Below are 13,387 nucleotides of genomic sequence, written 5' to 3' on the forward strand. Positions count from 1 at the left end.
AAACTCGGCTTACGACGATTCACTGCTATCGCGTTTCGCGTATATCGAACATTTTTCACCGATGTATGGGAACTTTAGAACTAGTCTGTTGATAATAAAAACTGTTAAACAGTAAACGTATTACATCCTGCACTGGTTAATCCAATTGCATTGGCATAACTGCGGCCGACTAATTAGATCATTTAATACGTCTAGATGACTTTCTTTACTGTCTGTGCGGGAGCCACAGTTCATCCACCTATTACTCTTACTTGTACTTGTGAGAGCAACTGTTAAATTCGACTCTATTGGACGAAAGAAGAATAGAACAGACGCAGCTTTACATAGAAAATTTAAACGAAATTAATCAACGAATTAAAAAAACGAATTAATTAATTTCTGACGTAATTTCTCGTCGTGAAACTCGATCGTTCGAGCAAGTAATTTCGCTGCTAGAGAATTTCTTTGAAATTACCGAAGGTGTCGTATTTGCTAAACGTAAAACTGCGTCGATACGTTATCGCTTAACTCCTGACAATTCCTTTACGACGCTACTGTTACGTAAATTTTTTACTTAAATCTCTTAGTCCGTACAACTGGCCAAAGCCCGAACGGCGAAGTTCTTCCCGTCTCGAGTTCAGAAATCCTGAGAACGTTACCAAAGAATAACGGCGAATCTACTTCTTTGGACAAGTTGAAGTCGCCAGCTAATCGCTCGTTTTTGTGTAATTCTTTTTCCAGTCGAACCTATAGTACCAAACCGATCATCGGTCATTCTCAGCTACCCAATTCCTCGGCGCCGATTTCCACCTTGTTCAGGCACGGTTGCTCGATCATTCACAATCCGAGTTCGTTCAGAACTACAGTTACGTACTGAATCATCTAGTCGCGCCACCATCCCAACGTAATCGTACTTACTGGCGTCTTTTTGTTGGCAAATTTTCTACTATTAAACTTTTTACGCCTAATTGTTAACAGCGTAACGCAAAAACCCGTCCAACAGCGAGCGATTCTCAATTTTATCCAGATGTTCGCTTAGCTTCCCTTCGTTCTGCTAATCGTGTTAGAGCGGAGCCACGCTGTAAAAACATCAGGCGTGTTACACCGTGCCTACTCGCACCGTTTCGCGAGAACTTTCAACCTCGCCTAGCTCTACGACACGTTGGCACACGTAAAACCTGGCCAAGTTTAAGACCATCGCGTTGCTCTTCCGTCCAAGCTAGAAGAGCAAAAGGAGCCGCGAGACGCATCACCGTTCTAGCATCATGCCATGTGAACAAACTCGTAGCTACCGGTCCAGCGAGTTGACTTAATCCAATGAAACGAGTCCCCGGACGCGACTTCCAGGACGAGCCGACGATCCAGGGGGGACCAGCGTGTATACGTGACTACCGGTAGCACATGTACACACCGAGAGACAGACAGGGAGAGGCACGCTTAGCGCGGCTCAGCTTCGAACGGTGCCTCCGATCACGTAATCTGACTAATCGCTTCCGGTTTCGCGGACTCGCTTCCAGTATTATAGCCACGCGAGCTAATGCCAGGCCATGTTCGAGGCGCTGATGATACGGCTGCTGCACGAGCACGGTCCACTAAACAGAGATGGGCGAACCGGCGAGCCGAGGGAATGAAAAGAGAGTGGACCACGTGATCCACCGCCAACAGCCACGAAGCCGAGGTTAAACGAGTCGTTTAACCCTTGGCTCATGGGGGGCCGCGGCCAACAGGGGGATGCACGTGGCTGCGCGCAGGGTGCTTTCGGTGGTTCGCTCGGCTGCATCGAAGAAAATATCCTATGGCGATGTCTGATGGAACGACTCGTTCCCGAAAGGGGGAACCGAGGAGTCGCAATTGCTGCGGTTACGGCCACCGTGCCCGGATCCTTCGAATAGCGCGCTATCCGCTTGGTCAATTAATAATATAATTTGCGGCGATAATGGGATTCTATTCGTGGATAGCCCGAACGACTGGATAGGAAGTCATTGCCAGTCTTGGTGCTCGTGTTCAGCACCAGGGGTTCGTGAGAGCCGTTTCGCCTAGATGGAAATGAAGCAGAGACGGTCCTGGCTCTCTTGTTTCTCGTTCTCGGTTCAGCATCGAGGAGCTTAGCCGCGGACCTTCAACGGTTGCTCATTCTCTATTGGTTATCGTGGTGTTCGCATATTCACCGACGTCGTGGTGGTACCGGGGTTAATGCGCACTGCTGAAAACGTTATTGCTTCCTACATTATTCTATTGATTTATTTACGTCCGAGGGGACGAAAGTGTGTAATCCATTCCAGTTGCGTATTCAAAGTTACGTTGTACTTTCTAGCGAGTAAGCACGTGAATGCAATTTTGCCAACTGCATCGCTTACGTATCTCGTTATAAGCGTTATTTGCATTACTTGGACAGAATCTAGTTGTTTCGTTGCAGGTGCACGTTGCGTGCGTGTCCAATCGTACGAATATTGTACGATGTTTCTTTCGGTAGAAATATAGAACCAGCTACCAGCTACCTGTTCGAATTTGGATCGTTCTGCCGGTTGTCAAGGAGAAACTCGAAGAAACGTCGTCGATCGGGCGTAACCGAAACGCGTTCGACGATGAAAGTCGACGAATGCGCGATCTCGCGAGCGTAACAGTACGAGAGCGAGCGACGCGTTGTATCGACCTTTTTCACGCGACTGTGACTTGCAGTATCGCGTCATCGACCAGCTTCCTGGATCTCCGCGGGTCTTTAAACTCGTTGCATCGATAGTAGCGTGCACTGAAAGACCTTGACCTACGGTAAAGGAAACAGAGCCGATGGTAGAGGAAGTAATAGCGGTCCAGCTAGAGTGGCTGAACGATAATGCCGAGTCTTGCAAGCCCCGTGCGCGTTAATTACAGGTTGCGTTGTTCGTTACGTGGCTTTTTGATTCCCTCGCGATCCCTGCCTCACGGGTTGATCGACTTTTTTCTAAAAGAGATACACCGAGCACGATGGAGAAAGAAACGGACAGAGACGGAGAGAAACGCTCGAACTAGAGATTACTAGCTACCTGCCGGTCAGCGAGGCGTTCCATCGTGAAATCGACAACGCGTCGAGTGATACCGTATGTTTCTTCCTCCTAGCGACTGTTTAAGGGACAGCCTGTAATTAAAGATACGCGGTTAGCGGCTGTTCGAATCTTACTTTTCGTGTAATAAAGGATTCCGGAGTTCGTGCAAGAACAAGTTGTAGCGGTGTTTGATTTATGGTGGCGTTTAGGCTGATGGGCGTGTCGCGTAAAACGAAATAGTAGAATAAATGAATGTTGTTTACTGTTATTATACAGCGCGTAATATCGAAGCAGCGATACGAGCGAAAAGGCGATGATTTTTTTCTTTTTTTTTTTTTTTTTTAATAGAAAAATACATCGAACACGCGAATTAACGCTTTTCGGAGATTTCGTCTGTCCAAGGTTCCGGCTAATTCCTCTGCTTCTCGACTTTTTCTCGTACATCGGGTACGTGTACGCAGCGAGCGAAACGGCGTTCGGAAAGAGCCGACGAGGACGGTGCATTCGCTGACACTCGTTACCGATTGCCAACGCGGCTAATAGAACGTGTGGCATGTCCGTGGGTATTGTTAGCGCCTGACCGGCGCACTTTGTTCCCTTTCGAAAGAATGTGCAGCCGCGTGCACCCTTCTGACGTTGCAACACGACGATGCACCTCGCGGGTCCTCGTGACCGGTTTGCTCGAAAGGATCGTGGTATATCCTGATTACTGGCACAACCTTGCGATCACCGGGCAACGGAGCGGCTCTGAGAATCGTTGGAGTTACGATTTCAAGGCTAGAGAATGTTGCAACTCGAGGGAAACGATCTCGCGCGCGCTCGCATTCCTCGAAAAAGTCAAATCGCGTCCGCGTCTCCATCTGCGTCTCGGACGCTCCTTTAACGTTCTATCTGTCTTTGCGAATATTTTCAATCTCTGACAAAACAAAGAGAGAGAGAGAGAGAGAGAGAGAGAGAAACGAGATCGTTGATCGGACAAGATCTTCGTCAAACGAGATGTTCGGCTTGCTGTTAGAGCGCCTACAATTTGAGCTGTGGAAAAAATACATCGCTATCAGGAAACCATTACCATGGGAAGATGAAGCGAGCAGAAAAAGCTCGTATCTGCTGAGAATCGTCATTAACGCAGGCGGTAGATTGAAAACAGATGTTGCATAGACGGATGAATCGAAACTCGAAATTTTTGGTAATAAGACGCGCCGGTATGCACGAGGTTGCAAAGAACAGAGATACGAGAAAACACATTTGAAGCCACAGGCAAGAGATGCTGAAGAGTCGGTAATGGTCTCAGTGATTATTTTATCATTATCTGTAATGGTTTCTGAGTACGGGAGATTTGGTTCGTATTTATGGAAAATTAATAACTGGATGATACTCGCAAATTCTGCGGCAGAATGCAGCGCCGTCTCGCCAACGACCAATTGGAAAGCCGTTTATTTTGCAACGCGATAACGATCCTAAGCACGCTATCCAAATGGTAAAAAAATATACGAAAAATTTGATGCCTCGATTTAAATGTCGTTGAAATTGCTAAAAGATTACGCACGAGTCGTGTATAGGAGAATGGAAGCCGATCCCGTGGCTATTCGCTATTGCCGCATCCGCAATTACGCGCAAAACGAAGCGCAATTCGAAAATGTCAGAGCGCGGAATAAACAGCACGAGTCCATTCTACTTTGGTACTTGGCAAATCGATCGGAACGCGAGGAATAGTTGCGCAACAAAGCACGAAATATCACCGAGCGGATCCGTTCGGGTAAATCGGTAATCGGTTTCGAAACGGGCGTGAACAGAAGAGAAAAAAGAAGGGAAAAACGCAGCAGATTAGTCGGCGGTAGGGGCTGGTGGCTGGCCAGCCCGGAAGAAATCGAGAGTGGCTCGACAAGAGAGCCGGGACAAGGTCGTAATCCCAAGGAGGTTGGAAAGGAGAGAAAGCATTTAACTGAATCGGTGTGCTTCACCGGGCCCCCGTATTCTCGAAAGTATCGACGCGGCACGGTTGCATAAGCAACGATCCTAACCGGAGGCTATGAGCGAGGGATCGATTTAATTTTTCGTCTCAGCCTACAACGTACGGTTTACGAGTGAATTTACGAGGATCGTGAACGTATCGGTCCGGGGACGCTGTGCAACGATCCCCCAAGATAGAAAGTCGAGATACTACCTACGTACGCGATATATAATTCGATATTTGTTAGAACAGACTGATCGTGAGCTTGATTAATGATCGGGCAGCGACCGCGGCCCGCGTCAATGTTACTTACGCGCGTCAGATTGCAAAATTTGTCGCCTGTGCTGCTTTGGAATACGATAAGGTGGTGTCCAAGATATCGTCGTTTCTTCTTTTCTTCTTTTTTTTTTCATACGAGTAGAGAGGAAAGGCGATGCAGACTCGTAAATGGTTGTACAGACTCTGTTTCGCGTTGTACCGCGATTACAAATCTTTCACATTCGACGTCTTAATTTGCAAATTAATCTGCGATTGTAATCAAGGTATTTAACAGTTTTTTTCCAATGCTATAAACGTTTTAGAATACGAATATGCTTTCAAACTGACACTCGTTTCACGATCTCTCGTGATACTCTTGCAATTGCCCGACTTACACAACGTCTCTTGTTTTATATGCTAACTGTTACTATCGCAAATTTCCTCTTTGACGTTGTTACACGTAAAATGTTAATCCGTTTAATGGCAATCTCATACCGGAATAATATAAGGAAATGTATACTGTTAAGATAATAGGGCGTTTGAATGGGAAAGATTGATGGAACTTCCGATGGTACTTGTAACTTGTTACTTGTGATAGTCGTAACGCATCGAAGACAATCGAGCGCGTTACCGCGAGAAACCGACCGATCGTAATGAACATTTGTTTATTTTGAATAAAATTTAAATCACGACTGAATGATTTGATAGATTAATCGTGTCACGCGTACATTATGCGATACGAATCGAGATGGCAATTTGAAATTGGACAAAGGGGTCCTTAGAGGATTGAAGATATCGAAACGCTTCATTGCCAACGCTAGAAATAATACGTCACGACGATTTCTTTTCATCGAACAAAAGTCGCCATTGATCACGGTCGAGTTGACGAGAAGATGAAAAACGATCGTATCGATTCAGTTGCAAATTGTTACGCGGAGCGTGGTGAATTATAGCGTTAAATAACCAGGTGTGAACGACCGTGGTACAGATCGTATGCCGGATTAACAAGGATACACGTGGCGATCGTGTGTCACCCATTTTGTTCAGGGATATGTTACAGCGATTAACAGGAACTAGCGATGGAACTAATTCTAACGACGGTCGAAATCCTCGAAACAAATACTTAACGACAGCCATACGCCAAAACGTTAGCGCGTCTTTTTGCTTCTTCGAGGGAATAAAATAAATGGAACTCGAAGAGCCAAAAGATTCGCTAAATCCTTGTATCGACGTATCTTGCTCCGACGTTCGAAATAACCGAAAAGTAAATTACGTTCGTAGCATACAAAACCAAGCACCCCGAAGAAAGACACGCTGAACGAAACTCGAAGAACCAAAAACCTCTACTGTATCCTTACGCGCATACCACGCTTGCAACGTTCCAGACAACCCGCAAATAAATTACAATTAAACCATACCAGCCTGCCAGTAGCTGGCTGAAAAGGAACACTAAACGAAATTCCAAGAACCAGTTGACGGAAAAACATCGACCGGCGAATCGAAGCGACCGTAGAATCGTAGAATGGACGGCTCGCTGCAGCCAGTGTATAAGGAGGCTCGATACGGATACGTTGGCCGAGGTGTCAGCTATCGGACACGCACGACGGCGCGACGTACGCGAATGGAACGAATAATCAGCCACGTTGAAAAAGCGGTGGAACGTTTTCCGCGAAACTATCGCGAGGGTGTCGTTCCCATCGCTAACAGGAACTCGTTCCACCTTGAACGGTGTCTTCCGTGTGCATAACTGTCGCGGCCCGGTGTGTTACGCTTGAAAAACGAGCCAACTATTTCAGCCGGTGATTATTACGGTGGAACTATTCAGGCGGGAGTTTAAAATGACGGAAACCATGGCAAAGATATACGAGTGAGAGGAATCGCTGAATGCGGTTGAGATTGCGCGTAAACGTATGCCGGGGCCGGACCGGCTCGCCTTCGGATTGATTAATTCGCTTTTAATTGTAAATCGTTGTAACGGAGCAACACGGAGCTCGTCAACGGATATTGCACGCGCGCTATTACACAGTGTGCGGAACGTTGGATACCAGCGAACCGTTGTTTGCATGATGAAAAGCTCGATGATATACGGTGACGATAATTGCAGAACGGGTAATCGAGCAGCTCACTGGGAAAGTGGAACGTACAACTGCGTTTCTTCTAAAAGCGAAATAAGTACAAGCAACGTTACGTGATATCTGTATTTATCTGGAGTATGACGCGTAAAAAGTTGCAGAGCAACGTTCAAATTATTCAGAGTACTGTTGACAACTAGTTCGAGATGGACGGTTACGGTATTCACGAGTACTCTTCGAATCAATTAGAATGCCTGACGGGGCACCTAGATATATCCGTATCTTTTATCAGGAAAAGAGAATAGAAGAACGATGTTAATCGGCAACTAAGTGCTTCGAGAAGATTTCAACGTACGAAAGTCAATTTCAGACAGTCGTACAACGTGATTGCTTCCGTTTCGGGTTATGCACGAAATCAAAAACTACTACACGTGAAATATCGCGTAGTTACGCGTTGCCGAACGTAACGAAGTTATTTCATTACGCGGATAAGGTTACTCTAAATTTTAAGTTAATACGTTGCGATATAACAACGTGCAGGTTTCTTTCACGCTATCCACGGACGCGTTCAACGAATCTCTCGCATATCAAATATTCGACGAGCTACGCTTTTCACCGTTTTACGAGCAGAATTTTCATTGCAGCTTTTCCCAACGAACAGGCGTTCTGCGCATTGTTTACATAACTGTAAAACCACGTAATAATTTTCTAAAACGAGCGCGAGTTCACGGGTTGCGAAAAAGCCGTGTTAGAAAGCGCACCTTAAAGCCAACGTAAATGTCAACAATTGTTTACGGAAGGCGAATTAAATCGGTATTTTTGTTCGCTGTTAACACGGTTGAAAACCTCGCCTGTACCCAATTTTATTAGCGCAATTTTATTACCGTGAAATCTAAGATTCGGTCTTTATACGTCCGCCGATTAATGGATAACAAAAAGCAACAGAAGTTTCTATTTTGGAAAGTGGGACACCGCACTTTGAGTGTTTTCTATATTTCTATATTTGGTCGACCACGTTCAATTACGCGATATCATTTTCCAAGGAAATTTCTATCGTTTTATACCGTAGCATCTACTGTTAACGATAGCTGTTCCAACGTTATTTTAATCGGTACACGCATCTATCGATATTCGATCCAATTAACAATTTCGTCTGTCCTCGCTAATAAATTCATTCCGCCGAAGCAAATAACAGGATTGTTACGACACGAAGCTGTCAACGAAGCGTCGATCTCGATAACTGCGAGAATAATATACGTATACAGAGTGGAGCGCGTTAATAGCGCATCTTCCTGGAACACGAGGATCCCTCGACTTCCTAGTCTCTGGCGAAGCGATATGCTGAAAAATTGCCTTTCACGCGGCGATGTTACGTGCGACGAGTCTCATCCGAGTCAGCGGGTTTGGGAACGAGGCGAGCGTCCTCACAATACCGTTTGAATTCCTCCGTTCGTCGGAATAGAGCTCGGCTGGAAAGTGCAGTCACGGAAGCTTCCTTCGTGTATAACGTAATGCGTTTATCAGATTCGCGGTAATATCGCGCTGATTATGTGGACCCTGGGAACATCGGCTACCAAGAAAGTGTTTCTTACGAAAAGGCGCGACCTGGAAAGTTCTGGTTACGCCGAAGTATCCTTATCGTCTAAGTTTAAGTACGTGTGCACGTACTGTTGACTCGGCTCTGTCAGCTCGCGTAAATCTAACAGAGAAATAAAATTGTTGGTAAGCTTTGATTAATAATCGTCATGCAGGATAAGAAATATCGACATATCGGTGGTAATTGATTAAGACAATAGAAATGGCATAAGCATTGATTAAGACAATAGAAATGACGTAAATTCTATGTTAATGGCAACTAATTGCGGAAACGAAGTTCCAGTCCTTCGGTCGTTCGTGATTGTAACAAATATATCGATAAATACAATATACAGAGAATAAAAATAGTAGTAATATATTTACGAACATTTTTCATTGCACCTAAATATAGCTTTTCTAAAGCTTCGACTTTCTAGCTAATCGTAAAGGCACGAGATAACAAATGTCCAAGTATTAATCACGTCCGGCACAACGTACGTTACCTACAGAGACGAACTCTCTCGAAAGTTCAAACCTTTTCAATAAATCCAGTTACGCGTACGACAACAAGACATCGCGTCTTTTGACACAGGATAACGAGTAAACATATTTTTTGAACAAAATCCGCGAGAAGAAACTTGGCCTGGCGAGCTGAATAAGCGAGAAACAATCCAGTGTTAATCGTCTGCGCTCTATTCGAGGGACGATTGCAACACAATCCGAATACAAATATGGAAAATTTCTCAACATTTAGCGATCGTTGCGTTACAACGATTTATCTCGTTTATCCAAAGAGATAAAGAAATAAAGCAGGGAAAGGGGGGGGAAGGAACGCGCAATTCCTTGAAACGGCCTGCCGACGCTAACCACTGAGAAATTGCATGGTCCAGTACGATCCATTTGCAAAAACCCATTAATCCCGAATGATCACGCGTGCATGTAACGAGCAGCACGAACAGTCGCGTAACACCAGGGAAAAAGTACGACGATCGTGAAGAGGCAGCAATTTGCCCACGGTGATCGTTATTTATCGTCGATCCCTTGGATAGGGACTTCTGAGGAACGGCAGAAGAAGGAGGAGGATATTTGCATGGAAAATCGACGAAAAGACGAGCGACCGTACCGGCGGACGAAGGCCGACTTGCGCAACAACGCGTTGAGACGATGCGATGGTCAGGGATCGGTCATACGCCGTGGCACGTTGACACCTACCATTTATATCTCATCACGTCCGTGGAAATTTAGCAGCCGGCACAGGGGGAAACGGGCCCCAAGACAAATTGAACGCGTCAGCGTGGATGGAATATGGACCATGGAATATGGCTGACGCGTCGAGAGTGAAATCTTGCGTCGGGTAATTTGAAAATAAAGTCGGATGGGCTGCGGTGTAAGTCCAGAGATTTTGTCGGCCGATCTGGACAAGTCGGATTGCGAACTACGTGGCTGAAAGTAATTTGAAAGGAAGATTGAAATTCGGTACTGTACGTGTATAGTGGGGTTGACGGATCGAGAATCCTGGATAACGTAGCTTTGATACGCGTTTCGATCTGTCGAAAGCGAATTCGAGGGACGAGAAGATAGATCGTAGTTGTAGGAAAGTCGTAATTAGTTCAACGCTTTGCAATTGAAATATCGTACAATTTTTAGTCGCGATGGGCGCTTGCATTCGCCGGATAAAAACTTGCTCTCCTTCTTATTCGTGCAATTTGCTGGGAAAAGTGCGTAATACCTATTCCATCGTCCATCCACAGCTGTCTTATCTCTTTCAGTGTCGCTTTTTACCAGACGAGTATTACTCGACCCCAAAAGACTGGCAAATAGCATCGCCTCATTTGGTAGCTAAATTCATTTGCTCGTAAAGCGGCATCAATTACGTGCTGATGCACAGACCGGGCCAGTGCGTTCACGCGTGTCCACGTGCACGAGAGCGAGAGAACGCGCGAACGAGAGAAAAGGAGAGAAGACTCGTTACGCAACGTGAAAGTCGTCGACTGGAATTCATTCTTACTTCCAGCTTGCCCTGACCTCCGAGATAATGAGAGTGATCTGAATCTGAATAATCTGGATCGGTATGTATTTGGCAATGTTCACGGGCCTAATGAGTATCCGTATAGCCTGATTTCTTTTTCATTTCTCGCAACGAACGATTAGCATACGGCTCCGTTCCTCCTTGCGTAATTTTTGCCAATGTAATTGCTCGTGTACGTACTTTATATACGAGAGCCGCGTGTGCGTGGGTAAGTACGTGCGAAAGATTAAACGATATTATCTGGAGGTGACGTTACGCGTGTGTGAGTACGTTGTCTGTCTTCGCTGTATAAAACTTTGCGGTAAAAAGAAAGCCACGTCAATTTTTTTGTCAGACCGTAATTGACCGGTACCTTTGATCCAACCGGTATGGTAGCTCCAGGGGCCACTCGATACATATTTCGGCCATTGCGTTTGACGCAATTTTGCGTGCAATCCGTGTGAGGTAATACGTTGATTAGAAATTGGGTAGCTTTCGTACGTTCTTGGTGTAACGTTTAAATAGGTTAATTTACGCAATTGCGCGGTTGCTTCGTAAACGAAATATATTTGCCAGAGCATCGATTTTAAGAGTTTACAGTTCGGTGTAGAGTCGCTAAATTTCTTTTTCTTTTTTCTCTTTTCGACTATCGTTATCCGTCTTTGATTTCATCTCGCTAACAAACTTTAACGATCAGCGCTGTTACCGTTTCCACAGTCGCAGACCCAATTTCCATACAACCGTACTTTCCTCGACATCGGAGTCGGATTCGAAAGAAGTTAAAAACAGAGAGAGAAAAAGGAAGACTCGCGAGACAGCCTAGCTGTTGGTCCACGAGCCGAAACATCGTGGAAGAGCCACGACTCGACTGCATTGTTCACGGGACACAGGTTAATCGAATATTAATGACGGAACAGTACCAGCTAGCTGTAATAGAACGAACTGCAACGGCGATGCATTAAAATGTATATCATCGTACGGTGGCTCTTTACTTATCTGGATGTATCGTGTTTGAGTAACGGATCGCAGCTTGAAATATCTGAAATATCGCCTAGTTGCCACTACTATAAATCCAACTATAAATCGATCGAAGCTACTTGACAAAAATTCGACGAGAATCCTTCGAAGATTTACTCCAAGTAATAGATAGCGAATGTTTCTTTATTTTCGTAAACGTGAAACGGATCCGCGATAGTGAAATCGTTTATCGCGACAGAGGTTGGAAAACCGATAAACGACGAACAACGTGAAAATTGGTCGGAATGGAAGAACGTAAGAAAGTAATTAGGAGTTGCTGGGGTTAAATTTATTACACGGCGTTAAGCGTCGAGCAGCCTCTTTGTCTTTGGGAAACGAGATTGTAATTTAATCTAACCTGACAGTCGTGGCCTATCGACGATAAATTCCGAGTTGCTCATAAAACCGAACGTGCTGTATCGACGATAAAACACCCACGTTAATACATTCGTGGAAAGGACGTTTCGCGGAAAGGACGAAACAATCATTGGAACTCGCGCATTAGTACCAGCTGTAAATCAATTCAAGATGGCGGAAATACGATGTAAACCGCTTGCAAATCGATTCAGCGATTTATACGCCTCCATTGTACGCGAAGCCGGGACAACCGGCGGATGTTTTTACATTCGACTATAAATTATCGGAAGAATCGCGCGTATATTCTGCAAATCGTCGATAAATTATTAATTTAAGCCTGGAACCTCGCGCGGCATGATCTATCGCCGATTTTTCCAACGTTGCTGGATCGTGCTTGTATCGTTTAACTCTTTGCTCGAGATCCCCGAACGATCGATCTTAGCAGGCGAAGAAATCTATCATTTGACCGGCTAAGACGAATGATATCGCTGAATAAAACGGGTCAAGTCCACGTTGCGATTTCGCGAGAAGTTATCGAGCGTCGATCAACGATAACGTCGATGGCACAGACACGTGAGTTTACGAAAGGCCAGCTTTTCATCGGCAAGTGGAACGGCCATTTCCACGATGCAACGGTAACGTTTGTCACGTCCGTTTTAGAATGAACCGCGCGAACGCGTTAACGAACCGCTGCTCGACGAAACGAGCACCGTGGAACGACGGCGCACCGGGCCTCTGACACAGATGCCATCGCTTGCGTGTCCTGCCTTGCACGAGAAAGCGAAAATTACTATGCCAACCGAGTGCGACGACTGAGTTTCTCGTAGTAATAAGCGTAATAGATATATCGTACATGCGGAGTTATAAAATTACTCGACCTAATGCAAATTACCATCGATTACGAACGATCGGAAATTTATAGCTCTCGATCCTTGGATATTACCCGATACATTTTCCACACGTTTGTAGCTGGCTAGGCCTTTTGATCGTTCTAGCCATCTCCAGCTTTATTACGATATCGTATCTGCCCCCAGGATCGTAGAAAATATCCTGCGAGCAGTTTGAAATAGACGTTGGCCAAAGAAATACGCATCTACATCGTGCCTTTAGCCATGCATTTGCGCTCCATGAACTAAATGTTAGACGT

General features: G+C 45.4%; 1 protein-coding gene across 3 annotated transcripts in view; it reads left to right on the top strand.

Annotated features, from left to right (window-relative positions):
- The window catches only part of LOC117232741, a 46,222-nt gene that overhangs the window by 26,824 nt on the left and 6,011 nt on the right, over positions 1–13,387 (top strand). The gene's annotated exons all lie outside the window — the stretch shown is intronic.

Source organism: Bombus vosnesenskii, unplaced genomic scaffold (assembly GCF_011952255.1).
Source record: "Bombus vosnesenskii isolate JDL3184/JDL3185 unplaced genomic scaffold, Bvos_JDL3184-5_v1.1 scf7180000013293, whole genome shotgun sequence".
In the NCBI taxonomy this organism is placed as follows: Eukaryota; Metazoa; Arthropoda; class Insecta; order Hymenoptera; family Apidae; genus Bombus; species Bombus vosnesenskii.